Genomic DNA, 26663 nt, shown 5'->3' on the forward strand with positions numbered 1-26663 from the left:
GGCCCTGTTCACATGGTGGGATCTTGCACTGATTTTGCAGTGGATTTTGCCCCTAAATCAGCATCAGATTCCTCCCTAATTCTATCTCCCATTGAAATCAACTGGAGAAGGATCGAAATAAAAAAAAAGTTCTTGCTCAAGCATGCCACAGGTTCTGGAGCTGATTCTGAGGCTATGGCTTGAGACTCCCCACTGGTTAGTCTGCTTAGATTTATTTGGGCCTAATCAATGGTGAAAGCCGCAACAGAGAATGCTGATGGTCTGTACCATGAGCAGGGGGCAGAAATAAAGAAGTATCTGGGGTAGATGGTCTCCTCAAATTCCTCTTTACTTCCCAATGCCTGCATAGGTTCTGTTCGCTTGTATGGACTAAACTGTATTACAGTCCACTCTAGCAGGTCACCTCAGCAAAAAAGACTCAATTTCAGTTGTTGTTTTGCTATGGTGCACATGAGTTGCTCCAAAAGGGCCCCACTGAGGCTCCGTTGACCAAGAACCCACACAAACCTGGAGCGGGCCCTGCACATGGCAGGCAGTTAGTTCATGCTCTTGCAGGATGTTGGAATACAAAGTTTCCACATCTTTGGCAGCTGGAATGGCATTAGTTTTGGTGATAGTTTTTCTATTTCCCTCTGTCGATTTTCACATAAAGTTACATTATTTGGTTCATAGCATAGCATATAAGTTGTAAGAGTAAAAGTAGTAAGTTTTATTTGTCTTTTTTAATTGCATTTGAATGCTTTGAATGTTGGAAAATGTTCAAAACATATGTGTGAATGCCATATGGAAACTCTGTTTTGGGATATCTAAAGTGAGTGGGTTGGATGTTTTTGCAGGTTATTTTAATTCCATCTAATTTTAGTAACAATCTAATAAACAAATCATTTAGACGAATAAAAATATTCAAAATTATGTTTGCATGTAGTTTATTTAAATCTATTTCCTTCACTTTCTTAATAAAGTTTAATGGTTTTTTAGTGAGTGAATTGGGGGTTTCCTTCTCCTATCCAGCTGTTATAACTAGAAGAAGCTGTCACTGGCCCATTGTTTCCCCTCAATGCCCAGTGGGGCACTATACTGGTAAAGAAAAAAAAGACCAAGTACTGCAGGACATCCCAGTGCTCTCGTATAGTATATGGGCATCACAGTGTTGAGGGTATACCCACAGGAGATGCGTTTCCCGATACAGAAACCACTGGTAGGATTGCACATTATGGTGGGTGCTACTAAGAGCCTGAGGCTTTTTAGATCCCACTTTGAGGTTTAACCCACAGGAATGGAGTGTTAATGGTCTTCAGACCCGGGTTGCCAAACCCTGAGTTTTACGACCTTTGATGATGAGTAGGTCATGCAGCAAACAAGTAGAGGGATGACAGTGGGCATCAGTTGGAGAAGACTTGCAGTAAGCATTTAAGCATTTTTTCTCTTATGTTAAATCTAAAACAAAATGGTTTATTATAGATGTGTTCCTCCTGATATTAGCTCAAATTTGATAAAGGACTCTGATTACTCATGAAACCAATTAAATAAAATATCACAACATGCCAGAAAGGCAGATAGACTGCAATACACAGCACAACCACTGGGTAGCCATTATTAGACACATAAATTGGCTTATGTCACGACAAAGCATGTTCCAAAATTTTGCAGCATATTATGGCTCATAGTGCTGCAAATGGCCATGCCCAGTTTTTGGTAAAAAAAAAAAAGTAGTTCAGATTTGTCCAGTAAGATTAAGGAAGGAAGCAGTTATGTTTATGAATTATTACAGAGGTATACATTAGGGGATGGGCAGTAATGAGTTACTGTTATGAATCTAGTGAAAGTGGAACCTATGAAGCCAATGCGAACAAGCTTAGTCTTGTAGTCTGTATGCTGATCTTGGGCAGATCTAATATGAAAAATAAGTTCTACTTTATGGTTGTAGCAGTGCTTAATCTCTTCATTTTATAGCAGGAGATAGGAAAACCTTGTACAGTTTAGGCCGGTATTCTTGAGGGGGCTAACATTGTTTAGTTCCTAAGAAAGAATAGAACTATAATAATTATGAATACAACCACCATCATTACTGACAAACTATTAGGATAGGCCTTCAAGATGGGATCTGTGGGGATCTATGAGACAGCCCTACAGTGCGTATGCTCACCACTACAGTTTGTACGGCGGATGAACAATACAGTCTGCAGTATGTATACGTTACTGAGAGCTGAGCTGTCTTAGTACAGGTGATCTGCGGGGGGTCCTGGAGACCTCCACAGATCTAATATTGATGACTGTTCAAATTGTGCAGTGCTGCGGAATATGTTGGTCCTATAAATAAATAAGGATAGTCCTTACAGGTGTAAGAACGTGTCAACACTAAAAAAAAAAATTCTATTTTGCAAGGTTTTTATTTTATTTTTTTTAATATCAAAACATTAAAAACATTACATAAATTTGGTATTGGTGTTTGTACTGACCCAAAGAACACAGGTCACATGTCATTTTTACCACACAGTGAATGCCATCAAAATTAAACTCATATGAAATTGGCTCAAACGCAGTTTTTTTCCAATTTCACCTCATTTTGAATTTTTGTCCAGCTTCGCAGTACATTGTAAGGGATATTGAAAGGCACCATTACAAAGTACAATTTGTCCTGCAAACAATAAGCCATCGTGTAACTCTGTGTATACAGAAAAAAAATTTGATAGCTCTTGAAAGTGGAGGAGGAAAAAACGATATGCAAAAACAAAAATTGTCTTGGTCTTTAAGTGGTTAAAGAAGTTTGTTTCCTTGTCCACGTGATCTGTATAGAAACTGTTTCTGTCCATACTCACCTCACACAGAACTCTATGAGGGAGGCTGGTTGATTTAATACCGGATTCTTATCTTGAAGTCAGAAGTGTCTAAGTAGCGCTCACACTCACAGTGTAGCAGAGTTTAGCAGCTGCAGTTATTGATGTGCTTTTTCCAGCACATCTGGATGTTTGGTTTTTAAAAAATAGACTCGGGATAATGGAATAGCATAATCTTCTTACTTTGCTGTATGTGTTTTCAGTATACTTTCTAAGATTGGGCAAAAGATCGCTCTAGGATCAAAAGAGAAAAAATAAACACCCTCATATTTAGTGTGAATACTGGGAGCTTTCCTGGCTTACAAGCAGCGCCGCACCTCCCATGAGGCGACCTGAAGCGACCACTTCAGGGGGCGCTATGCCAAGGCCCCGGGGAGGGCGGCATTTTTGCTTACCTAAGCCAGTCCAGGACCAGCTGTCCTGGACTGGCTTAGCGTCAGTCACCGAGCAGTGGATTGGGGAGGCCCTGTGGACACAGCGCTGCTCCAGCGGCCTCCCCTCATGCTCAGGCAGAGAGCAGCTCCACTCCCTGCCTGCTAACGCCGCTCCGCCCCACCCCCTCTGCTCCGCCCCCTCCTCCCGGGGTGGGGGAAGGGTGGCTTTCTGTCATCCACCCGAAAAAGGTAGGTTCACCCCTGCTTACAAGCTAAAAAGCAAACACAATAACATGATGTGAAAGGGGTCTACAGGAAGTCTCCATGACACCCACTAATAACAATGGCTACCTACGCAATGCATCCTACTAGGCTTTTATCTTCTTGCAGTCAATATTGCAGCTCCCCTGAACATAGGAAATGATGGCTGAACATCTTATCTCAGGGTGAATTGCAATCCAAAATGTATTAATCTAAACTGGACAATTAACATAACAATAATAATAATAATAATAATATTAACAATAATAATAATAATAATAACAACAACAATAATTGTTGCTATTCCCACTGTCAAATTATTTTTTAATCAATCATTACAAGTACATTAGTTACTTTGTTACAAACATGTTAATCAATTTTAATTTTTGTCAACTCAATTAAATTATTCTAAGCCTTACTATAATTGCATCTGCCATTGCTAGTTTTTTGGGGTAGTAAATTCTGTTATAAATGGCACAATATATTTTGTTTATTTTCATTATATTAACTCAACCATTTCAGTTGCATACTCTAAGCCAAGCCATTTCACTTTCTTAGTATGTATGTCCCATTTAATTCTTCTTTCTATTTGTAGACGATTGCATCTATTCCCAATTATATTTGCTTTAATATTATATTATCCTTATTAATATCTAATTATGTTATATTTTTCAATTTTTGCAAAATATGCTCATTTATATTATCCTTCTGCAGCTTTATTAAATACATTAAAATGATATAGAACTGTGTTTTCCTTTATTAGCACATAATTTCCTCACACAGTGGGTGAGTATTAATTTACACATTTAAGCCATTTTTTTCTTAATTAGTTTCCAGCTATCAAAAGGAATACTAAAGTAAATGAATAATAAAATATATTTACAAAGATGTTTGTGTCACATTTAAATAATCATAAAATATAAAAGCCAGCGAATTTCCGATAAAATCACAGTGTAGCTGAATAAATATATGCAAACGACCCCGATATTAAGTCATTAACATTTTCTTGTTATATGTTATGCTCTTTTTAGACAGTACGGGAACATTACATTCAATATGTTCTCCTTATTTTCACCCATGTGACACGTTACTTTTTCTTCCTAGTTTCAAAGTGAATAGAAATGCTTTGAAAAAGTTTATAACTATTGCAGACAAGACAAAAAGTTTATCACAGAGCAGCATGAATAATAACTCTATTAGAGAAAAAAAAGGGGAACCAGATGAAAATGCAAATATCCTAAAAGGATTGCACAGACGGCTTTGAATTCAAAGTACAATGGAATCTAGCAAAGCATCTACAGTAGTGCAGCAATTAATAGCTATTTAAAGAATCTGCAGTGTCTCAAAGTAACACAATACCGAGCGGTGCTTGAGATCACAGAAGTTCAAGATGCAAGATATAACCTAAAGACATATTCTTTTATGAACATAGTGTAGAACACAATAACATTCTACTGACAGCAGCACTAAAATAGTGGAGACTGAGAAGGGTAGAAGTTTATTGGAGACTTTCATTTAGCAGCAAATGGAACTGTGACTGCCATCCATTTATGTGTGATGTCATGTGTTACAACGGGATCAATTTCTAGCATTGGAAAATACTAGAAAGTGGAAACTGCAACTTCATGAATACTGTGAAACAAATGAATCAAAGCTTTTGTCGCAGTGCAGTCTGTGCTCTATCTACATTACAGTATGTGAGACTGTATTATATACTGTACAGCTGCAAATAACACAGAACTGTGGAAAACCTGGTATAGTATAATATTTCTATTTGATCTGTTGAGTAGCCATTCAGCAACAAGGGCATTGTGCCATCAAGAACATAAAATTGCTTGACACATACTGTAGACCTTAAAGAAAGCATGACTACTAAATTTTTATTGTGTTTATTTATTTCTCTTGCTGATATGGTGGCAACAAATTGTATTCAGCAATGCTTTACAAACATTGTCATCTCTTATTGTTCTCAGTAAGGCTCACACTCTGCTTTCTCTATCAGTATGTCTCTGGATTGTTGGAGAAAGCGAGAGCATTCGGAGGAAGATTATCATAGTATGAACATGCAAATTTCATGTAGACGTTGTCCTTGGTCACATTATAACCCAGGACCCTGGAACTGCAAGGCAACAATTCTAAGCATCGAGCCATACTGCTATGTTATGTTTGTTATTATTATTTATTTATATAGCACCATTAATTCCATGGTGCATTTGAGGGTTTACATACGGTACACAAATTATACAAAACAAATACAATACTAACAATGGCTGACTGGCATAGTTCGATAGAGGGCCCTGCCCGCAAGGGCTTACAATCTATGAAAGAGGACCTTTCACCATCTCTGCATATTTCTCCTGATTCAGGCACAGTTGTAATTTCTTCTCTTATCAAAGAATAATTTCTGCTAGTTTCGGAACAATTGAGTTGTCTGCTGTGAGGTGGGTGATCCTTGGTTTCAGCAGATAGACAGGAACCACAGTCTGTACAGACAGCAGACAGACAGGAACCACTGGCAATAGTATGATTGTTCTGGAAGTAACAGAAGTGATTACTCAGGGATGGTGGGGGCTAAAAATCCAACTGCACCAAAATCAGAGGAGCCACACCTATTGTAGGGGGTGATGTAAGCTGCTGATAGGTTTTCATTAAACTAGTGCCCCAATGTCAAATACATGAGCAGATTGGGGTCACTATTAGTACTTTAATGATGAGCATATTGATTAGCATCACGAAAAATTCCCAGCATACTATCATAGGATCCTATCACTCCCATAATATTCTATAATTTTTAGCTATAATGTTCTAAATTGGAAATCAGTAATTTACCTCTGTCTGTAGGATCCAAATAACACAATGACACATGGGTGTGGGTCAACGGAGTCACTCAAAGGTGTGACCCTCAGCATGTTTTATACATAGATAAAATGTAATGCTTTGCTAATTGCAGACTATTGATTTGCTCAATTAATCACATTCACTTAAGCAAAATCTACTTATTTCCTAGGCTAGGGATATGTTTTATGTTAGTGCATCTGACAATTACATCAGTCTACCATTTTAATACTATCTTGGTATTTTCCCAGAATAAATGTATCCCTAATCTTACTTGTTGGCATTCCTTATCAACAAAATCATGAGTTGCCTACCGAATCCTTTTTTGGAATTTTAATGTTACTTATCTATCAGTTTTTAATCCATTTACAGCCAAAGCTAATTTTATATAAAATGTTTGCACCAGGCAGAGCTATCAAAGTATCAAATGGAGTTATAAAACATACAAGATATACAGTAGCCAAAACTTAATTTTTTCATATAAATATACCATATATACTTGAGTATAAGCCGACCTGAATATAAGCTGACCCCCCCCCCCCCATTTTATTACAAAAAACTGGAAAAACTTATTGACTCGAGTATAAGCCTAGGGGGGAAATGCAGCAGCTACTGGAAAATTTCAAAAATTAAAATGGTCGGAGTTTTGGGGGGCAGTAGTTGCTGGGAGCTGGAGAAGGAGAGGGGGTGTTTTGGTTGTCTGTCTGGCCCTTCCCTGAGCTTGAGGACTGGTTTTTTTTTTCCCCCACTTGGAATTCAGCCTTCCGACGGAAGAGGAGCACTGCAGATACCCTATATTCAGTAGACCGGTCACTTTCAGACACAGGGATACCTAATGTGTCTGTGTTTCACAGTCATTTTCTACTTTTGTATGTATTCTAGGGAAAAGAGTGATTTAGAACTTTTTTATTTTATTTTATTTTTTTTAAAGCTTCTTTTTTTCCCACTATTTTATAGAAGATTATATACATTGATATTGCGGCTGGTCATAGACCCCCCCCAAAAAAAAAAAATAAAAAAAAAAATAAAAAAAAATTTCTGACTCGAGTATAAGCCGAGGGGGGAAAATTGCTGAAAAATTTGGCTTATACTCTAGTATATACGGTAGGTCTATAGGTTACTTCTGTATGCATCCTACTTAATATAGAGGTGAAATGTTTTTTTTTGTTGTTGTTTTGCATCAATATTAATATGAAAGTTCCTCTGTGAAGACTATACTATAAGTAATGTTCATGATCACCTCTTTACACAAAATATGTGATATGGAGTCAGCTGTTTCTGTCATGATTCATACATGACTCAGCTCCATTCAAGCACTTACTCACTGCAGTTGTGGGTAATTGAAATTCCTATTTCAGCATTTTTTGGGGGACACAAGTAAGACATCACCAATTGACAAGAAAGGAGTTTATTGCAATACAACCCTTTAAATTCCCAATTAATTACTTAATGACATCAATTATATTAAGCTAATAGTTTGCATTACAGTAGTTAACATTCCAGCCATCCATTGAAGGAGACCTACATGAGCATACTTTCAGTAGATACATATGTCAGTTCTATTTATAAGCTCGGGGTGCAGATAATAAAACAAAGAAGAAAGCTTATAGTACTTGAAAAGAAAAAAGGACTGCGGTAATCTAATCAAATAATGGATTAAGCACAAAACAAAGCCAAGCAAGGATTATTCAAGAAAAATAATCATTGCAACTTTATGCCGTGCAACCATTATAAGAAACAAATGTCATATCTCTCTGTTCTCAGTAAATTCAACAGTGAAAGGTAAATCCCCTTAACAGCGAAAATGACCTTGAGTATACCGCTTAGCTCAAGTGATTAAAGAATTCATAGATGTCATTTTGTATTATAGTTAATTCAGAATATTTATCTTCTTGCAGATACATATATTTTCAGTGTAAATATTATATTTATGCATTCTATTCATTTCACTAATATCCAATGCCATTATAGAATAATAATAACTAGAGATGAGCGAACAGTAAAATGAACGAATATCGAACCCCATTATAGTCTATGGGGAAAAATGCTTCGCTTCAGGGGATCCTACCATTTGACTCAGGAGAGTCATCAAGTCCACTATCACACCCCAGGAAATAATGCCAACACCTCTGGAATGCAACTGGGACAGCAGGGGAAGCATGTCTGTGGGCATCTAACAAGGCCAAGTCACTTTATTATGTCGGGATCCCTGTCAGCTTGCGATATCCGCGAGCTGACTTTTTCCCATAGGAATGCATTGACCAGCGTTGATTGGCCAGTGTACAGAATTCGGCCAATCAATGCTGGTTCTGCTGGAGGAGGCAGAGTCTAAGATCTGTCCACAGCAGTTTCCATTGTGGTCCGATCTCAGATGTAGCAGTGCTGACACAGTACTGTACATCGGAGATGAAGCAGAGCTGGGCGTGCGCTCTGCTTGGCTGCATCTCCGGAGTAGTTGAGCTGAGAGCACGGCCCAATGTAGCAGAGCTGGCAGATGTAAAAGAGCTGGCCGATGTAGCAGTTACACACTCAGCTCTGCTGCATCGGACTGCTACATCGGCCAGCTCTGCTACATCGGGCCGTGTGCTCAGCTCAACTACTCCAGAGATGCAGCCAAGCAGAGCGCACGCCCATCTCTGCTTCATCCTCGATGTAGCAGTGTCCAATGTAGCAGTCCGATGCAGCAGAGCTGAGTGTGTAGCATCGGGCACTACTACATCAGAGATAAAGCAGAGCTGGGATTTTAAAGATGATCCTATTCACTACACAGCATGTAGTCCAAAAATTGTTTCAATTTTTGGACCCGATGCTGTATAGGTATTAACCCCCTCCCCCCACTGGTGTCCGCTTACCTGCAGCTCCCTGTTCTTCTTGGTCCGGTCCTTTGTCCGGTCTTCAGAGTGCCCTGCCCCCCTCTCTACCGACTAGTATTAGTGGGAGGGGATACAAATTTTTACTGCGTTTACCTCGTGATGTTCGATTGTAATCGAATACCTCGAACGGCCTGATATTCGATCGAATATGTATTCGATTGAACGGTGTTCGCTCATCTCTAATAATAACTTTATTTATATAGCACCAATATATTCTGTAGCACTACAAATCAGAGGATACGTGAAGAGACAATCTGAGACACCCAAAAAGGTACTTGCACCTTTGGAATAAGGAGGTAGTGAAAGGGGTGAAAGAGTTGTTTAGGGTTATTGGAGAGAGAAGAGATGAGAAAGGTGAGATAGACTTGTTTGGAGAGGTGAAGGGCAGAGTTAGAGGCTTTGAGCATAAACTTGAAGTGAAGAAAATCTGCAGAAATGAGTTTCACCACAGATGTTCAGCACATCTTAAGCATCGCTAATGAAAACATATTTGAGGAGTGTGCCAAGGTTGTCAGTGTCTGTGTTGGGATTTGCAGATGGTCAAGGATGTTACTTTATCCTGGGTGGTTTTGAAGGAATATTTAAAGCATAGCAAAGTCAAACAAATGCCTAGAAGAAGGTTTCATAGTTTGGTAGGGCAGGATTGTCATGTTTTGCATAGTGTCCTGAAAAGAATTTAAAGAGGACCTGTTACCAGGTCTAAAAAGCCCAATGACATTTGTCATTTGATAGGCACTGTCACCCTGAGCATTTTAGTGATTTCTCTCTCCTCATTCAGCCAATCCAAAGATATGGGCCCAAAAGTTTTGGTGCAAATTAGTATATACAGGCCATATGGGAAGTAACACAACATGAAATACAGCAAAATAAGACGCCATCCTTAGAGAAACCACAGCATTTCCACTCAATTTGCTAGGATACTGTAATTTTCATCAATATTAATAGGCTTTTGGAATTGCTGAACAGATTTGAATGAGCCAAAGATCAAAATGCATAGGATGTCAGATAAAATGATATATTCTTTGCTTTTCTGACCTAGTGATAGCTCCTGTTTAAAGTTTGAAAAAGTATTAAGTGGTAGTTCAAGGGTCCCAGATTTTGATCTGATGTGATTCAGATTCCCACCCTAATAGTTTTCCTAATCAACAGCCATAGTCCCCTTTTCTATCCAAGACTTCAATCTGTGACATACTTTAATACTCTAGACCAATGCTTCCCAATATGTGAGTTGCTACCTTCTGGGGTTCATGTAAATACCTCCAAGGGGTTACAAGTCAAGCTAATAAATTTTTTCACCACTGCAAGTCTGAAAATTGCCAGCAATATTAATTGCCATTATTTTGTAGTCTTGCATATAGACCTTTCATGATGTCACAGTCATGTGACCAGTCGAATAAAGGGGCAGAGGTTGTACAATTACTCCATGTATGTAAACAAGAAAATGTGCAGGGGTGCTTTTAGGGAAAGAACAATGAAACAGAAGTGCTAAGTGTGGGGGCAGGGCCGGCTCCAGGTTTTTATGGGCCCTTGGGCGACAGAGCCTCAGTGGGCCCCCTTGTAAAGGAGGTGGGGGAGTCAAGACACTGTGTGTTGCAGATGAAGCGAGTGACGTCACACAGGAGTGTGGCGTCACCAACGCCATACCTCCCAATTTTTAAAGAATAGAAAGAGAGGCAAAATGTGTGGCAAATTTGGCTCCACCCACTTATGTTGACTCTGCCCATCCTCATTAATTTATCATGTTCTCCCACACAGTATAATCCTCCTACAGTCACCCGTAAATTATATGCCCCCCCTCCATCTATCCCCCAGTTTCATATACACCCTTCCTCTGCTCCCAGTTTCATGTCCCCCCTCCATCTCTGTCCCCAGTTTCATCACGTTCTCCCCTTCATCTGCCCACAGTTTCATGTCCCCCGTCTCTGCCCCAGTGTCATGCTGTTCCACCCCCCCATCTGCACCAGTGTCATGCCGTTCCCCCCCTCCATCTCTGTCCCCAGTTTCATGCCATTCTCTCCCCACCCCCTTCATCTTCCCCAGTGTCATGCCGTTCCCCCCCCTCCCCTTCATTTGCCCCCCATTTTCATTGGGCCCCCTCCATCTCTGTCCCCAGTTTCATGCTGTTCTCTCTCCACCCCCTTCATCTTCCCCAGTGTCATGCCGTTCCCCCCTCCCCTTCATTTGCCCCCCCCCAGTTTCATTGGGCCCCCTCCATCTCTGTTCCCAATGTCATGCCATTCCCCCCTCCCCTTCATTTGCCCTCCAGTTTCATTGGGCCCCCTCCATCTCTGTCCCCAGTTTAATGCCGTTCTCTCCCCACCCCCTTCATCTTCCCCAGTGTCATGCCATTCCCCCCCTCCCCCAGTTTCATGGGCCCCCTTCATTATGTTCCACCTTAATAATTAATACAAAAAAACCACACTCACACTTACACTCACCTTCCATCGCTCCCCCGACGCTCCTCTCTCCGCTCTCACTCCATTCACATAAGCAATTAAAGCAGGAGCTGTGTGTGAGAGCAGTTCCTGCTTTAAAGCTGCGGCCCTACTTGCGTCTGTAGGCGCGATGTGATGACGTCATCGCACCTACACACGCACGCCGGGCCACAGCTTTAAAGTAGGAGCTGATCTCACACACAGCTCCTGCTTTAATCGTTTATGTATTTAATTCAGCTGATATCGGATATCGGGACAGGCAAGTACTGGGGTGGGCAAGTGCCGGGGGGCCCCCAGAGGCTCTGTGGGCCCCGGCACTTGCCCGACTATGCCGTGCGCTGACGCCGGCCCTGTGTGGGGGTAATAGTGAAAGTAGGGGAGCTGAGTGTGTATTGGGAAATATTGAAGTAGCAGGGCTTAGTGTGTTGAGGGAAACGTGTAGGTAACGGAGCTGAGTGACTGGAGGGAAATGTGAACATAGAACTGTGGCTTTAGGTGCAGCATGGAGGTAGAGCTGTGTATGCAGAAAGGAAAACATGGGGGCATCAGTGTTCTACTTGAATGTGGAGGAGGAGGAAAACATGGAGGTAATAAAGCAAGTGTGTGTGGAGAACTTGGAGGTAGCAGAGCTGTGTTTGTAACAGGCATGTGTGAAGGTTGAAAAAACAGAGCAAAAGCAGTATGCAACTGAAAAGCATTATAGAGGCTGAATATAGTTGACATTTAGTCTAATTTCAAATGGGATTAAATATGGTAGCTGGGGGTTCCCAAACAAAAGAATCTCCAGAAAGAGGCTCCAGCTTTCAGACACTTTGTGAACCATTGCTTACAGACATCTGGTATTTGAAGTCGGCCACTTGTTGCTTTACAAATTGAGCAAGTTTTATTGACATTTTTCTGGCTTTTGTTTCATATTTCTCTGTGTAACTTGGATTGAAGAAGGAATTTTATTTTATTTCCTATTGATATTTACGTTCACATCTGTGTCACCTCCCACTGTGTTATTGCTAATACAGTATCATTTTATTACATTTTAATTTTAAATTAAATTCTAGACTTTCTACACATGACATGCTTTGGACTGCTTAACAGGTTGTTTGTAATCTAATAATTCTAATAAAATGTTCCCTAAATTATAATTTGCATATACAGTATACAGTATATAAAGAGTGTTGACTAAGAACCTACACAATAACAAAAACTGAACAGATTCCCATTATCCCCATTAAAGTCAATAGTATCAGGGCCAGTTTGCGTCTGTCATATAACTTTCGATTGGAATTTCCAGTTTTCTGTTTCTATAATACAACACAAAAATGGAGATTCTGATGGAGATGTGAACAGAACCTTACACAATATTTTCACAATGGTTTTATATTTCATTGTACTAATGTCTTCACTTTATGTCACTCTTAATGTTCTTTAGCTTAATGGATTTTATAATAGGATAGAGATGTTCTCTTCAGCGCAGTAATTTAATCTATCAGTCTTGGTGATACAGCAATTTACAAATATTTCCTTAATTTCTTCCCTTTTCAAACTGAGATATTTTCACACATTTCTGAATCACCAAACTTTTCTGTGCTCCTTGTTAATGATGAACATCATATCACACCATGGCAACAAATTGTTCTATCATTTAGTTGTAACTGTGTACTTTAAAATATACAGAAATTCTACAATACCCAATTCCTACTGTGCCTGCATTATGTATGAAGTGATGACTAATAAATTAACATGATGGTTGGTTTCATGGCTTATACTTATCATGGACTTTCTGGAGCAACAGTAGACGCACAGGAGGCAGTCATACTTTGGTGGATGCAGTGACCCCTTTACCATATAAGAGTACATCACAGTTGGTTGAAGGGTTTTGGTGAAGATCTTGCATTGGAACACAAAATTTTCAAACCCTTGGTGAAACAGAGAAAATGTTAAAAAAAAAAAAACACACACACACACACACACATGTAAATAAACAAATAATGAAAACTTAAAAAAAACTTTATATTTAAAAAAATATCTAATTTAAACAAAAATAAAATAAACAAACATGTTAGGTATCCTTGTATGTGTATAAGTCCCCACTATCCAAAAATAGCATGAAATATCCCATACAGTGAATGCCGTAAAGACAAAAAATATACTGCAATGTGCAAATTAACATATTTTGGTCACTTTGCTTTCCCAAAAAAATAGCAATAAAAAGTCATGCATAACAAACATTGGTACCAATAGAAAGTACAACTTGTTCTGCAAATAAAGAGCCCTGACATCTCTCCGTCAATAGTACAATAAAAGTCATAGGGTGTCAGAATACGTTGACCCCAGGAAAATAATTCATTTTAAAAACTTGCCGGACAAAGCTGCCATGCCTTTTTAACTCAAAGTGAATGCTGTAAAACCAAAATGCAAAAAATGATGGTAGGATTGTGTGTTATTTCACATGGACCCCCAAAAATGTAAATAAAAGCCAGTCAAAGCATCATGTGCTCCCTATAATGGTGGCAAAAGAAAGTACAACTCGTCACACAACGAATAAGCCTTCTCATAGCTATGTCGACAGGAAAATAAAAAAGTTATACATTTAGGAAGACAGGGAGGGAAAATATGAAAAAGTCATTAAAGGGGCTCTATCATTGGATTTTTGCTATTTTAGATAAACATATACCTGATTAGCCTTTAAAAAGGCTACTCAGGTCCTGCTTATCCTTTGTTAAAAGACACCCCTCCCCCCCTGTTTTACTGAATTACCTTTTAAACGTATATGTAAATGAGCCATACTGTGCATCGTGGGCGTTCCGTGCACCCCTCCATGTCATGCTCTGTTTACGCCCTCCTCTCTTGGTTCTTCCATGTGAGTCCTCCTCCTGCATTCGATTCACCGCCTCCAACTGTCTCTATTCCCGGCAGTTTTGATCCAAATCTCACGCATGCAAAGTAGTGCCCCCTGCAGTGCGCTACTGCGCATGCTCCTGTGCTATTTTTTTTAACATACAATTTACCCTGTGTCGTTAAAGAGTTAAAGCAAGTAAGAGAAATAAATGAATGCCTTCTAAATTTCTGGGAGTAAAATATAATTTTGCATCTTTTATACAAAAAAAACCCAACTAAATAATATTATGATTTGAATACAATGTGACATTTCCTACTGTGAGAAACATAATTATCAGTGTAAATATACATATATTAGTTTATTTGTTTCATTTATGGTTAGGGATAAAGATCCACATTGTCAAATCCAACTTTTCCTTTTAATAACGTCCATTTGCATATTCCAGCTGTCACTCATGGTTAAATTTTGTGCTTTGAAGAAAACTACAAGTTGGATTTTAGTTGAACTCAGATACATTTTCCAGCATTGTAAATATATTTTGCCATTGGATAGTAGGTCATGAAACTTAATTCATCCATGTTGTGGGAGTTGATAGTCAGAATATTCACACTGTGTTTAACGTCCTCAGGGTTGCAAGATCAATTCTGTTTTGTTGAGCCATGTCAGGAATGTCTATCGTTGGACTTTACATGGGTTGACTTTCTAGGCTTCGAAAGCATAAATGTTTTGATAAGGTTAGAATGAGCACCCAGCCGTCAATGGAAAACAAGAGGAAGGAAAGCGCTGTTTAAAAGCGTTCTTCATGCTGTGGTAACCAAGAACTGTTTGACAATGTAACTGTTGTAAATTATGCTCTTTTCATAAATAGCCAGTTTCAGTTACTCTGATTTCAGTGTTCTTTGTGTAATGCTGAGGGGGACACGTAACCTAATAGAAGCATTGGTTCTCAATTATGGCTTAAATGCTAAACACATCAGTAACCTCATAGCAAGCACAAGATATATATATATATATATATATATATATATATATATATATATATACACTCACCGGCCACTTTATTAGGTACACCATGCTAGTAACGGGTTGGGCCCCCTTTTGCCTTCAGAACTGCCTCAATTCTTCGTGGCATAGATTCAACAAGGTGCTGGAAGCATTCCTCAGAGATTTTGGTCCATATTGACATGATGGCATCACACAGTTGCCGCAGATTTGTCGGCTGCACATCCATGATGCGAATCTCCCGTTCCACCACATCCCAAAGATGCTCTATTGGCTTGAGATCTGGTGACTGTGGAGGCCATTGGAGTACAGTGAACTCATTGTCATGTTCAAGAAACCAGTCTGAGATGATTCCAGCTTTATGACATGGCGCATTATCCTGCTGAAAGTAGCCATCAGATGTTGGGTACATTGTGGTCATAAAGGGATGGACATGGTCAGCAACAATACTCAGGTAGGCTTTGGCGTTGCAACGATGCTCAATTGGTACCAAGCGGCCCAAAGAGTGCCAAGAAAATATTCCCCACACCATGACACCACCACCACCAGCCTGAACCGTTGATACAAGGCAGGATGGATCCATGCTTTCATGTTGTTGACGCCAAATTCTGACCCTACCATCCGAATGTCGCAGCAGAAATCGAGACTCATCAGACCAGGCAACGTTTTTCCAATCTTCAATTGTCCAATTTCGATGAGCTTGTGCAAATTGTAGCCTCAGTTTCCTGTTCTTAGCTGAAAGGAGTGGCACCCGGTGTGGTCTTCTGCAGCTGTAGCCCATCTGCCTCAAAGTTCGACGTACTGTGCGTTCAGAGATGCTCTTCTGGCTACCTTGGTTGTAACGGGTGGCTATTTGAGTCACTGTTGCCTTTCTATCAGCTTGAACCAGTCTGGCCATTCTCCTCTGACCTCTGGCATCAACAACGCATTTCCGCCCACAGAACTGCCGCTCACTGGATGTTTTTTCTTTTTCGGACCATTCTCTGTAAACCCTAGAGATGGTTGTGCGTGAAAATCCCAGTAGATCAGCAGTTTCTGAAATACTCAGACCAACCCTTCTGGCACCAACAACCATGCCACGTTCAAAGGCACTCAAATCACCTTTCTTCCCCATACTGATGCTCGGTTTAAACTGCAGGAGATTGTCTTGACCATGTCTACATGCCTAAATGCACTGAGTTGCCGCCATGTGATTGGCTGATTAGAAATTAAGTGTTAACGAGCAGTTGGACAGGTGTACCTAATAAAGTGGCCGGTGAGTGTGTATATATATATATATATATATATATATATATATATATATATACCCATTTATAGTGTACATGTCTATACTTAGTACTAAGCCACTCAAGCAGTGATTTGCACTTGCACCTGACAGCTCACTCTCACTTTCATTACCCCATAATACACTAGGGCTAAGGAAGCTATTTAACAATGAAGAAGCATTATTAAAGAATAGAGATGAGCGAACAGTGTTCTTTCGAACTCATGTTCGATTGGATATTAGGCTGTTCGGCATGTTCGAATCGAATCGAACACCGCGTGGTAAAGTGCGCCATTACTCGATTCCCCTCCCACCTTCCCTGGCGCCTTTTTTGCTCCAATAACAGCGCAGGGTAGGTGGGACAGGAACTACGACACCGGTGACGTTGAAAAAAGTAGGCAAAACCCATTGGCTGCCGAAAACATGTGACCTCTAATTTAAAAGAACAGCGCCGCCCAGGTTCGCGTCATTCTGAGCTTGCAATTCACCGGGGACGGAGGTTTCCATCCAGTTAGCTAGGGCTTAGATTCTGGGTAGGCAGGGACAGGCTAGGATAGGAAGGAGAAGACAACCACAACAGCTCTTGTAAGAGCTAAATTCCAGGGAGAAGCTTGTCAGTGTAACGTGGCATTGACGGGCTCAATCGCCGCAACCCAGCTTTCCCAGGATCCTGAATGGAATACACTGACAGTGTATTCCCGTATACCCCATATATACAACCCAAATCCCCGTTCCAACGGTGTGCCCCCCCCACCTTTACCTCAGAAATACCCTGCAAGTCCCCTAGCAATAGAATTGGGGCTATATACACCCACTATTTTTGCTACTGCCATATAGTGCAATTGTCTGACTGGGAATTCAAAGAATATATTGGGGTTACATATAACTTCAATTCCAGGGAGAAGCTTGTCAGTGTAACGTGGCACTGATGGGCTCAATCGCCGCAACCCAGCTTTCCCAGGATCCTGAATGGAATACACTGACAGTGTATTCCCGTATACCCCATATATACACCCCAAATCCCCGTTCCAACGGTGTGCCCCCCCCCACCTTCACCTCAAAAATACCCTGCAAGTCCCCTAGCAATAGAATTGGGGCTATATACACCCACTATTTTTGCTACTGCCATATAGTGCCATTGTCTGACTGGGAATTCCAAGAATATATTGGGTTTACAAATACCCTCATTTCTTGCTACTGCTATATAGTGCCATTGTCTGACTGGGAATTCCAGGAATATATTGGGTTTACAAATACCCTCATTTCTTGCTACTGCCATATAGTGCCATTGTCTGACTGGGAATTCCAATAATATATTGGGTTTACAAATACCCTCATTTCTTGCTACTGCCATATAGTGCCATTGTCTGACTGGGAATTCCAATAATACATTGGGTTTACAAATACCCTCATTTCTTGCTACTGCCATATAGTGCCAGTTTCTGACTGGGAATTCAAAGAATATATTGGGTTTACAAATACCCTCATTTCTTGCTACTGCTATATAGTGCCTTTGTCTGACTGGGAATTCAAAGAATATATTGGGGTTACAAATACCCTCATTTCTTGCTACTGCCATATAGTGCCAGTTTCTGACTGGGAATTCAAAGAATATATTGGGGTTACAAATACCCTCATTTCTTGCTACTGCTATATAGTGCCTTTGTCTGACTGGGAATTCAAAGAATATATTGGGGTTACAAATACCCTCATTTCTTGCTACTGCTATATAGTGCCATTGTCTGACTGGGAATTCAAAGAATATATTGGGGTTACAAATACCCTCATTTCTTGCTACTGCCATATAGTGCCATTGTCTGACTGGGAATTCCAGGAATATATTGGGTTTACAAATACCCTCATTTCTTGCTACTGCCATATAGTGCCATTGTCTGACTGGGAATTCCAAGAATATATTGGGTTTACAAATACCCTCAATTCTTGCTACTGCCATATAGTGCCAGTTTCTGACTGGGAATTCAAAGAATATATTGGGTTTACAAATACCCTCATTTCTTGCTACTGCTATATAGTGCCTTTGTCTGACTGGGAATTCCAATAATATATTGGGTTTACAAATACCCTCATTTCTTGCTACTGCTATATAGTGCCTTTGTCTGACTGGGTATTCCAATAATCTATTGGGTTTACAAATACCCTCATTTCTTGCTACTGCCATATAGTGCCAGTTTCTGACTGGGAATTCAAAGAATATATTGGGGTTACAAATACCCTCATTTCTTGCTACTGCCATATAGTGCCATTGTCTGACTGGGAATTCCAGGAATATATTGGGTTTACAAATACCCTCATTTCTTGCTACTGCCATATAGTGCCATTGTCTGACTGGGAATTCCAGGAATATATTGGGGTTACAAATACCCTCATTTCTTGCTACTGCCATATAGTGCCATTGTCTGACTGGGAATTCCAAGAATATATTGGGTTTACAAATATCCTCATTTCTTGCTACTGCCATATAGTGCCATTGTCTGACTGGGAATTCCAGGAATATATTGGGTTTACAAATACCCTCATTTCTTGCAACTGCCATATAGTGCCATTGTCTGACTGGGAATTCCAAGAATATATTGGGTTTACAAATACCCTCATTTCTTGCTACTGCCATATAGTGCCAGTTTCTGACTGGGAATTCAAAGAATATATTAGGTTTACAAATACCCTCATTTCTTGCTACTGCTATATAGTGCCTTTGTCTGACTGGGAATTCCAATAATATATTGGGTTTACAAATACCCTCATTTCTTGCTACTGCTATATAGTGCCTTTGTCTGACTGGGAATTCCAATAATATATTGGGTTTACAAATACCCTCATTTCTTGCTACTGCCATATAGTGCCAGTTTCTGACTGGGAATTCAAAGAATATATTGGGGTTACAAATACCCTCATTTCTTGCTACTGCCATATAGTGCCATTGTCTGACTGGGAATTCCAGGAATATATTGGGTTTACAAATACCCTCATTTCTTGCTACTGCCATATAGTGCCATTGTCTGACTGGGAATTCCAGGAATATATTGGGTTTACAAATACCCTCATTTCTTGCTACTGCTATATAGTGCCAGTTTCTGACTGGGAATTCAAAATGCGCAAGGCTCCCGGAAAGGGACGTGGACGAGGCCGTGGGCGAGGTCGGGGGAATGGTTCTGGGGAGCAAGGTAGCAGTGAAGCCACAGGGCGTCCCGTGCCTACTCCTGTGGGGCAGCAAGCATTGCGCCACTCCACAGTGCCAGGGTTGCTTGCCACATTAACTAAACTGCAGGGTACAAACCTTAGTAGGCCCGAGAACCAGGAACAGGTCTTGCAATGGCTGTCGGATAACGCTTACAGCACATTGTCCAGCAGCCAGTCAGACTCTGCCTCCTCTTCTCCTATTACCCAACAGTCTTGTCCTCCTTCCTCCCAAAATTCCCAAGCTTCACAGAACAATAACCCCAACTGTCCCTGCTCCCCAGAGCTGTTCTCCGCTCCTTTCATTGTCCCTCAACCTGCCCCTCCACGTCGCGATTCCACAAACCTAACAGAGGAGCATCTGTGTCCAGATGCTCAAACACTAGAGTCTCCTCCATCTCCGTTCGATTTGGTGGTGGATGACCAGCAACCCACCCTCATTGACGACGATGTGACGCAGTTGCCGTCAGGGCATCCAGTTGACCTGCGCATTGTGCGGGAGGAGGAGATGAGACAGGAGTTGGAAGAGGAAGTGGTGGATGATGAGGACACTGACCCGACCTGGACAGGGGGGGTGTCAAGCGGGGAAAGTAGTGTGGATGTTGAGGCAGGTGCAGCACCAAAAAGGGTAGCTAGAGGCAGAGGCAGAGGTCAGCAGCTTAGGCGAAGCCAGGCCACACCCGGAATCTCCCAAGATGTTCCAGTTCGTACCCAGCCCCGAAAAACTCCCACCTCGAGGGCACGTTTCTTGAAGGTGTGGAGTTTTTTCAAGGAATGCGCCGAGGACAGATATAGTGTTGTTTGCACAATTTGCCTCTCGAAATTGATTAGGGGCTCTGAGAAGAGCAACTTGTCCACCACTTCAATGCGCCGTCATTTGGAATCCAAGCACTGAAATCAGTGGCAGGCAGCAACGGCAGGACAAAGGCCGCCTGCCGTTCACGCCTCTGCCTCTGCCACTGCCACTGCTGACTGTGCTGGCGATGCACTCCAGAGGACGAGCCAGGACACCACTTCATCTGCCTCCGCCACTTTGTTGACTTCTTCCTCATCCTCCCCTGTTCCTGTCTTATCTCCTTCTCCTGCACCATCAAAGGCACCATCAGGCGCTTCTTTATAACAACCCACCATCTCTCAGACATTGGAGCGGCGGCAGAAATACACCGCTAACCACCCACACGCGCAAGCCTTGAACGCCAACATCGCTAAACTGCTGGCCCAGGAGATGTTGGCGTTCCAGCTTGTTGAAACTCCCGCCTTCCTGGACCTGATGGCAACTGCGGCACCTTGCTATGCCGTCCCTAGCCGTCACTACTTCTCCCGGTGTGCCGTCCCCGCCTTGCACCAGTACGTGTCACTCAACATCAGGCGGGCCCTTAGTTCCGCGCTTTGCACAAAGGTCCACTTGACCACCGACGCGTGGACAAGTGCATGCGGACAGGGACGCTACATTTCACTGACGGCACACTGGGTGAATGTAGTTGAGGCTGGGACTGCTTCCCAAACTGGCCCGGTGTACCTCGTCTCCCCGCCTAACATTCCTGGCAGGGACACGAGAAGAACACCCCCTCCTCCTCCTCCTCCGCCACCGCCTCCTCCTCCGCTGTTAGATTGACCCCAGCTACGAGTTGGAAACGTTGCAGCACTGGCGTTGGTAGACGTCAGCAGGCCGTGCTGAAGCTGATCAGCTTGGGGGACAGACAGCACACTGCCTCCGAGGTGAGGGATGCCCTCCTCGATGAGAAGGCAATATGGTTTGAGCCGCTGCACCTGGGCCCAGGCATGGTCGTTTGTGATAACGGCCGGAACCTGGTAGCAGCTCTGGAGCTTGCCGGACTCCAACATGTTCCATGCCTGGCCCACGTCTTCAACCTAGTGGTGCAACGTTTCCTAAAGAGCTACCCCAATGTTCCAGAGCTACTGGTGAAAGTGCGGCGCATGTGCGCCCACTTTCGCAAGTCGATAGTAGCCGCTGCTAGCTTAAAATCTCTCCAGCAACGCCTGCATGTGCCACAACACCGGCTTTTGTGCGACGTCCCCACACGCTGGAACTCAACGTTTCAGATGTTGAATAGAATGGTTGAGCAGCAGAGACCTTTGATGGAATACCAGCTACAAAACCCTAGGGTGCCACAAAGTCAGCTGCCTCAGTTTCTCATCCATGAGTGGCCATGGATGAGAGACCTTTGTGACATCCTACGGGTGTTTGAGGAGTCCACAAGGAGGGTGAGCTCTGAGGATGCGATGGTGAGCCTTACAATCCCGCTCTTGTGTGTTCTGAGAGAATCCCTGATTGACATCAGGGATAACTCAGATCACACAGAGGAGTCAGGGATAGCATCTGATCCGTCACAGCTGGAGAGTAGGTCCACACATCTGTCCGCTTCATCGCGTTTAATGGAGGAGGAGGAGGAGGAAGAAGAGTTGTCCGATGATGTGATGGTGATACAGGAGGCTTCCGGGCAACTTCGAATCGTCCCATTGTTGCAGCGCGGATGGGTAGACATGGACGATGAGGAGGAAATGGAGATTGAACTTTCCGGTGGGGCCAGAGGAGTCATGCCAACTAACACTGTGGCAGACATGGCTGAGTTCATGTTGGAGTGCTTTACAACCGACAAGCGTATTGTCAAAATCATGGAGGACAACCAGTAGTGGATCTTTGCTATCCTTGACCCCCGGTATAAAAACAACATCTCCTCTTTTATTCCGGTAGAGGGGAGGGCCAATCACATCAATGCTTGCCACAAGCAATTGGTGCAGAATATGATGGAGATGTTTCCAGCATGTGACGTTGGCGGCAGGGAGGGCAGTTCCTCCAGTAGGCGACCAAGTTCTCACCGGTCCACACAAACGAGGGGCACACTGTCTAAGGTCTGGGACACCTTGATGGCACCCCCTCGCCAAAGTGCCGCCACGGAGGGTCCTAGTGTCACCAGGCGTGAGAAGTATAGGCGCATGTTGCGGGAATACCTTTCCGACCACAGCCCTGTCCTCTCCGACCCCTCTGCGCCCTACACGTATTGGGTGTCGAAGTTGGACCTGTGGCTTGAACTTGCCCTATATGCCTTGGAGGTGCTGTCCTGTCCTGCCGCCAGCGTCCTATCTGAGAGGGTGTTCAGTGCAGCCGGTGGCATCATCACTGACAAGCGCACCCGTCTGTCAGCTGAGAGTGCCGACCGGCTCACTTTGATAAAAATGAACCACCACTGGATAGAGCCTTCATTTTTGTACCCACCTGTGTAAAGCACCCCAACATGAAACTCCATGTCTGTGCTCAACCTCTCCAATTCCTCCGCATCCTCATACTCATCCACCATAAGCGTTGCATAATTCTGCTAATACTAGGCTCCCTCCACCCTGATTTCCCACAACTCTGCTGGTTAGAGGCTCCCTCCACCCTGATTTCCCCCAACTCTGCTGGTTAGAGGCTCCCTCCACCCTGATTTCCCCCAACTCTGCTGGTTAGAGGCTCCCTCCATCTGATTTCCCACAACTCTGCTGGTTAGAGGCTCCCTCCACCCTGATTTCCCACAACTCTGCTGGTTAGAGGCTCCCTCCATCTGATTTCCCACAACTCTGCTGGTTAGAGGCTCCCTCCACCCTGATTTCCCACAACTCTGCTGTTTAGAGGCTCCCTCCACCATGAATTGGTCCAAACTGGGGTTTTTAGAGGCTCCCTCCACCATGAATTTGCCCAAACTGGGCTGGTTAGAGGCTCCCTCCACCATGAATTGGTCCAAACTGGGGTTTTTAGAGGCTCCCTCCACCATGAATTGGTCCAAACTGGGGTTTTTAGAGGCTCCCTCCACCATGAATTTGGCCTAACTGGGGTTTTTAGAGGCTCCCTCCACCATGAATTGGTCCAAACTGGGGTTTTTAGAGGCTCCCTCCACCATGAATTGGTCCAAACTGGGGTTTTTAGAGGCTCCCTCCACCATGAATTGGTCCAAACTGGGATTTTTAGAGGCTCCCTCCACCATGAATTGGTCCAAACTGGGCTGTTTAGAGGCTCCCTCCACCATGAATTTGGCCTAACTGGGGTTTTTAGAGGCTCCCTCCACCATGAATTGGTCCAAACTGGGGTTTTTAGAGGCTCCCTCCACCATGAATTGGTCCAAACTGGGGTTTTTAGAGGCTCCCTCCACCATGAATTTGCCCAAACTGGGCTGTTTAGAGGCTCCCTCCACCATGAATTGGTCCAAACTGGGCTGTTTAGAGGCTCCCTCCACCATGAATTTGCCCAAACTGGGCTGTTTAGAGGCTCCCTCCACCATGAATTGGTCCAAACTGGGATTTTTAGAGGCTCCCTCCACCATGAATTGGTCCAAACTGGGCTGTTTAGAGGCTCCCTCCACCATGAATTTGGCCTAACTGGGGTTTTTAGAGGCTCCCTCCACCATGAATTGGTCCAAACTGGGGTTTTTAGAGGCTCCCTCCACCATGAATTGGTCCAAACTGGGGTTTTTAGAGGCTCCCTCCACCATGAATTGGTCCAAACTGGGCTGTTTAGATGCTCCCTCCACCATGAATTGGTCCAAACTGGGGTTTTTAGAGGCTCCCTCCACCATGAATTTGCCCAAACTGGGCTGGTTAGAGGCTCCCTCCACCATGAATTTGCCCAAACTGGGTTGTTTAGAGGCTCCCTCCACCATGAATTGGTCCAAACTGGGGTTTTTAGAGGCTCCCTCCACCATGAATTTGGCCTAACTGGGGTTTTTAGAGGCTCCCTCCACCATGAATTGGTCCAAACTGGGGTTTTTAGAGGCTCCCTCCACCATGAATTTGCCCAAACTGGGCTGTTTAGAGGCTCCCTCCACCATGAATTGGTCCAAACTGGGGTTTTTAGAGGCTCCCTCCACCATGAATTGGTCCAAACTGGGATTTTTAGAGGCTCCCTCCACCATGAATTGGTCCAAACTGGGCTGTTTAGAGGCTCCCTCCACCATGAATTTGGCCTAACTGGGTTTTTTAGAGGCTCCCTCCACCATGAATTGGTCCAAACTGGGGTTTTTAGAGGCTCCCTCCACCATGAATTGGTCCAAACTGGGGTTTTTAGAGGCTCCCTCCACCATGAATTTGCCCAAACTGGGCTGTTTAGAGGCTCCCTCCACCATGAATTGGTCCAAACTGGGCTGTTTAGAGGCTCCCTCCACCATGAATTTGCCCAAACTGGGCTGTTTAGAGGCTCCCTCCACCATGAATTGGTCCAAACTGGGATTTTTAGAGGCTCCCTCCACCATGAATTGGTCCAAACTGGGCTGTTTAGAGGCTCCCTCCACCATGAATTTGGCCTAACTGGGGTTTTTAGAGGCTCCCTCCACCATGAATTGGTCCAAACTGGGGTTTTTAGAGGCTCCCTCCACCATGAATTGGTCCAAACTGGGGTTTTTAGAGGCTCCCTCCACCATGAATTGGTCCAAACTGGGATTTTTAGAGGCTCCCTCCACCATGAATTGGTCCAAACTGGGCTGTTTAGAGGCTCCCTCCACCATGAATTGGTCCAAACTGGGATTTTTAGAGGCTCCCTCCACCATGAATTGGTCCAAACTGGGCTGTTTAGAGGCTCCCTCCACCATGAATTTGGCCTAACTGGGGTTTTTAGAGGCTCCCTCCACCATGAATTGGTCCAAACTGGGGTTTTTAGAGGCTCCCTCCACCATGAATTTGGCCTAACTGGGTTTTTTAGAGGCTCCCTCCACCATGAATTGGTCCAAACTGGGGTTTTTAGAGGCTCCCTCCACCATGAATTGGTCCAAACTGGGGTTTTTAGAGGCTCCCTCCACCATGAATTTGCCCAAACTGGGCTGTTTAGAGGCTCCCTCCACCATGAATTGGTCCAAACTGGGCTGTTTAGAGGCTCCCTCCACCATGAATTTGCCCAAACTGGGCTGTTTAGAGGCTCCCTCCACCATGAATTGGTCCAAACTGGGATTTTTAGAGGCTCCCTCCACCATGAATTGGTCCAAACTGGGCTGTTTAGAGGCTCCCTCCACCATGAATTTGGCCTAACTGGGGTTTTTAGAGGCTCCCTCCACCATGAATTGGTCCAAACTGGGGTTTTTAGAGGCTCCCTCCACCATGAATTGGTCCAAACTGGGGTTTTTAGAGGCTCCCTCCACCATGAATTGGTCCAAACTGGGATTTTTAGAGGCTCCCTCCACCATGAATTGGTCCAAACTGGGCTGTTTAGAGGCTCCCTCCACCATGAATTGGTCCAAACTGGGATTTTTAGAGGCTCCCTCCACCATGAATTGGTCCAAACTGGGCTGTTTAGAGGCTCCCTCCACCATGAATTTGGCCTAACTGGGGTTTTTAGAGGCTCCCTCCACCATGAATTGGTCCAAACTGGGGTTTTTAGAGGCTCCCTCCACCATGAATTTGCCCAAACCTGCTGGTTAGAGGCTCAATCCACCCTGATTTTCAAAACAAATGTTGGTGCCAACCTCAACTTACTACAAGGGCCAAATTCACTGCTGGTGACAAGCTCTCCTCACTCCAAGTGCCAAATACACATGTTTCAAGGTGTTTTCCTACTGTCAGAGAGGTGGTATTGAGTGTGTAAAGTGTGTAGTTGTTAGGCTGTGATGTTGGGGTAATAGAGGGTCTTTGGTGTGTTAGATGCCTCCAGACATGCTTCCCCTGCTGTCCCAGTGTCATTCCAGAGGTGTTGGCATCATTTCCTGGGGTGTCATAGTGGACTTGGTGACCCTCCAGACACAAATCCTAACGTCCATAGGACTACTGAGCA

Source organism: Leptodactylus fuscus, chromosome 4 (assembly GCF_031893055.1).
Source record: "Leptodactylus fuscus isolate aLepFus1 chromosome 4, aLepFus1.hap2, whole genome shotgun sequence".
In the NCBI taxonomy this organism is placed as follows: Eukaryota; Metazoa; Chordata; class Amphibia; order Anura; family Leptodactylidae; genus Leptodactylus; species Leptodactylus fuscus.